Source organism: Myotis davidii, unplaced genomic scaffold, assembly GCF_000327345.1.
Source record: "Myotis davidii unplaced genomic scaffold, ASM32734v1 scaffold1006, whole genome shotgun sequence".
NCBI lineage: Eukaryota > Metazoa > Chordata > Mammalia > Chiroptera > Vespertilionidae > Myotis > Myotis davidii.
The window spans coordinates 379811-384336 of record NW_006297143.1 but is presented as its reverse complement, the minus strand read 5'-3'; the positions used below and the strand labels follow the sequence as shown (position 1 = coordinate 384336).

Below are 4526 nucleotides of genomic sequence, written 5' to 3'. Positions count from 1 at the left end.
CCATGGGTCCCAGGTGGCAGCCGGCCCCTTAGGCACTGTGGGGGTCATGTAGGTGGGCGTTCTGGGTGAGCCGATGGTGGCTCCCCGCAGAGTGGAGTAGCAGGGGTCTGAGAAGTGGTCTAACCTGGCGTTTTCAAGGTAGTGCCAGCATGACCTGCTAGTAAACTGGATCCAGTGTGCCAGAACAGGAGTCCAGCAGACTCCAAGGGTTCTAGCCGGGGCAGCTGGCAGGGTGGTGTCTGGAGGGGTGGGCACTGTTGCGTATCCCTGGGATGAGACAGGCGGCCAGGCCCCAGGGGGTTCGCTGTCTGGGTGGCTGAGCTAGGCCAGACTGCCGAGTTACTACCAGGAGAGCTTTGGGGAGATCTGCTCTGTGGGGTGGGAGGGAAGATTGTTTACTTCTGAAGTTGTTCCTCTCCTAGGACCTGATGGGGTGAAAGTGTCTTGGGGTGGAGGTCTTCCCAAATCAACTCTAAGAAATCAGGGCAATGGAACCAACAGATCCTAGGGATAAGTTGACCATCTAGCTGCCAGCCAGGGGTTAATGAAGGGTAAGGTGCTGACTAGGCTGTGGAAGTTAATAAGCTATTTGAAGTATGACTGTGGCTAATAACCTAAATAGGGTTTGCTATGTGCCAGGCACTGTTTTCAGTGCACTTACCTATCTTTTTTATTTTTTAAGTATATTTTATTGATTTTTTACAGAGAGGAGGGGAGAGGGATAGAGTTAGAAACATCTATCAGTTGCCTCCTGCACACCCGCTACTGGGTATGTGCCCACAACCAAGGTACATGCCCTTGACCGGAATCGAACCTGGGACCTTTCAGTTCACAGGCCAATGCTCTATCCACTGAGCCAAACCAGTTAAGGTTGCATTTATGTATCTTTAACAACTCTGTAAGGGTAGGTACTGTTTTATCCATTTACAAATGAGGAAATTGTGAGCAGCTAAGTAAACTTAGCCAAAATTACAGTCAAGTGTTGTCTGACACCAGAACTTAGCCAATCCACTGTACTTCCTATGTGCTTGTCACCTTAAAAAAGTGCACTTATGAGCCCGAGCCAGTTTGGCTCAGCGGATAGAGCATCAGCTTGTGGACTGAAGGGTCCCAGTTCAATTCTAAAAAAGGCAACCTTGGTTGCAGGTTCCCCAGCCCTGGTCAAGTGCATGCAGGAGGCAACCAATCGCTGTCTCTCTCCCTTCCACTCTCGAAAAATCAATGGAAAAATATCATCAGGTGAGGATTAACCCAAAAAACGGATTATGAAAAACAGTTGCACTAGAACTACAATTAATCCATATTTATGAACTCAAGAAGATACAAAGCCAAGCATTATGTCAAGGATGCAGAATAAAAGCATAAAGAACAGCCAGGAGCCCTGGCCAGTGACTCAGTTGGTTTGGCCATCCTCCCATGAACCAGTTGCCAGTTGGGATTTCCAGTCGGGGCACAAGCCCGGGTTGCAGGCTCCATCTCTAGTAGGGAGCATGCAGGAGGCAACCGACCCAATGTTTCACTCACATATGGTAGATGTTTCTTTCTCCCTGCCTCTCTAAAAATCAACACGAAATCTTTTCAAGTCAGGTAAGGAATGATAAAGCCACAATTCCGCTGGTGGTTTTCTGATTGGGAGAAAAGGAAAACTGACGCTCAGAAGCTGGGTGGTTGGATACACGGGGGACACTGGAATTTGAATCCTGGTCCTTCCTATCTCTGGGCTTAGGCAAATTATTTAACACCAGGGAGCCTTCCCTTTCTTGGCTGTAAAGTGGACAAAGTTCATTTTTAGGGATTCAATGAAGTGAACCAAAGCATGCATAAAGTACAGTACACTGTGGCTAAGATATACAAAATGAGGCCTGAGATCCAAATGGAATCATGTGCTTAGGACCGTCTATCATTAATATTTAATGGTAATTAAATATTTCCATGGAGGAAAAAGTCCAATTTTTCTACCCCCAGCACCATCCCAGTTACCTCTATAAAAGTAACCTTAACTGGTACAGATTAGTTCGGTTCTTGCCCTAAGGACATTAGAGAGCCAAGTGAAGGATTTTAATTAAATCCACAGTTTAGAAAACATGTTCTTTTTAAACAGGGATAATCCTAAATGTGGGGCCTAAGACTGAAGGCTCAGGGAAAGCCTTGACCAGAGAATAGCAAATGGGAGCGGGTGACCTTGCCCCTCCAGGATTAACAAGGCAATTCAAGAAACACTAGCAAAAGTGATGAAGAAAAACAACAGATGGAAAAGATCTTTCATCAGTGTAAGTGGTGGGGATCATCTAGAAATGTTCAGCTAAGAGTTTTCAAATCGAGTGAAACCCAGCCATCGGGGCTCAGTGGTTGTGTCGGGCACATGCCCAGGTCGCGGGCTAGATCCCTAGTAGGGGGCGTGCAGGAGGCAGCCAATCAGTGAGATAATCATTGATGTGTCTTTCCCTCCCTCTCTGAAATCAATTATTTTTTTTTTAATTACCAACTGAAGCCCTGACCAGTGCTACAGCGGTTAGAACATTAGCCTGCACACCAAGGGGTCCTGGGTTCAATTCCAGATCAACACTACCAACCCTCTCCATAACTTTATTAATCCTGTAACCTATTAAACTCCCCATGCCCTGCAACCACCAGTATATTCTTTTAAAATACATCTAAACAACCTGTTTTAACCAACTTGGCAAAAAGGCTTTTTCGAACCATCTTGTTTTCACTGAGACCAAAGAATCCACTTCATTTACTTTAATGTTTTATTGGAATCTTTTGATAAAACAATAAACCTGTTTAAAGAAGCGAAAGCTACTGATATTTGTTCCCAAATCTCTAGGCAGTGTTTTCCTCCGGCCGCTGACAGCTGCTCACACTGGCTAATGCAGGAAAGACGGGAGTTCCTACATCTGCCCAACACCAGAGAGCATCCTTTGAGTGAGCAAAACCCTGAAATATCACAAAAGAAGCATGTATTAGAACCACACAGGCAACGGCCATCAAAAACATCAAGCTGGACAGGCAGGGGAGCTGCCACAGGGAGTAAAAGGGAGATGGTATGAGTGGATCAGGTGGTTTCCAAGATCCTCAGAGAAATGCTCAGGGACTCTAGTCCAACCAGGTCATCACTACCACCCTGGGGTTGCGAGAAAAACCAGAGACTCACCACAGTAGCCAGAGAGGAGGACTCTGGCTCTGTCACAGCCGGAAGTGGCAGGAACCATTCACCACCTAGGCATGCCAACCCTCCAACAGGAGTAATGCAGGCTGTCCACCAGGTCAAGGGCGGATCCCTGAAAGGGCACTGCCCTCGCTGGGCTACCAGAACTCATGCTAGAAAGATGAAAACAGAACAGCCAGTGAGGACAAACTGAGGTAGGACCCACCCATGGGCCCTTCTCAGAGACCCAAATATCCAGGGTTCCCCAAATGAGTCAGAACTTAATTTTTTCACTTCAGAGCCAGCGTCAGAGACTCTAGTCTGAGAAATCATCATTCCCAACTTAGGGAGACCTGGATCAGGGAAAGCCATTCTGGGAAGGGATCTAGTGCAAAGACACAGGGATGGGAAAGAAAAGGGGTAGGAAATAAGTTAGAACTGCACAGAATGTAGGAAAAGTGATGGAAAAACATCATATAGGGAGTTACAGATTTTTCAAAAGCAATCACCCCCAAAGTATGTAAACCAAAGTGTCCCTAGAAAAATCACCAAATGAAATGGAATGTATACATTGTTGCATTTGTTCGCTGGAAAGCAGCAGGCTCCGGGGAGCCCATGAGAGAGGACAGTCTTGCCCTGGTCGGTTTGGCTCAGTGCATAGAGCGTCAGCCTGCGGACTGAAGGGTCCCAGGTTCGATTCCGGTCAAGGGCATGTATCTTGGTTGCGGGCACATCCCCAGTAGGGGGTGTGCAGGAGGCAGCTGATCGATGTTTCCCTCTCATGGATGTTTCTCTCTATCCCTCTCCCTTCTCCGTAAAAAAAAATCAATAAAAAGGTTTTAAGAAAAAGAAAGAGGACGGTCTCCGAGCGGCACCTAGAGTTCTCACACCTGCCACTCACCTTTCCTCAGGATGCCGCCAGTGGACACCGACACCCCTAAAGGAGAAATGAAACAGGAGTAAGCGGTTAACAAGGGTTCCCGGCCACCAACTTCTCCCCAAGCACCAGGGATCCAGCCCCGGGGGAGGTGGTCAGCGCGCTGCGGTGATGGCGTCAGAGACACTCAGAGTCACCTGGGGTCATCATCCCCGTCCTACCCCGGCGAGCGCAGCCATTCCGCCTCGCACACCCACTTACCCTCGAGGCGCTGTAGGCCCGCCTGCGGGGACCCGGGGCCCACGAAGAAACCAGTGAGGCAGCGGGGGCCGGGACGACTCTAGCCGAGCCCCTATGCCCCGGCTGGGTCAGTTCCAAGCAGTGGCGTCACGCAGGCAGCAGACACGCTAGTCTGTAATGGCGACTCATCCCGCTCAGCCCGGGACTGCGGTCCCCTCCCCGGCTGGGCCCCGTAGAACCTGCCGGGGAGCCGCGCACAGA

The 4526-nt window shown here is 48.9% G+C and overlaps 1 long non-coding RNA gene across 1 annotated transcript; it reads right to left on the bottom strand.

The window, feature by feature from the left end:
* Positions 1-2740: 2740 nt before the first annotated feature.
* On the bottom strand, positions 2741-4520 carry LOC102765154. The gene is made up of 4 exons (XR_436130.2): positions 4287-4520; positions 4050-4085; positions 3155-3321; positions 2741-2937 (listed from the first exon to the last, which is right to left on the bottom strand). It is a non-coding gene; the product is annotated as an uncharacterized LOC102765154 (long non-coding RNA).
* Positions 4521-4526: the final 6 nt, after the last annotated feature.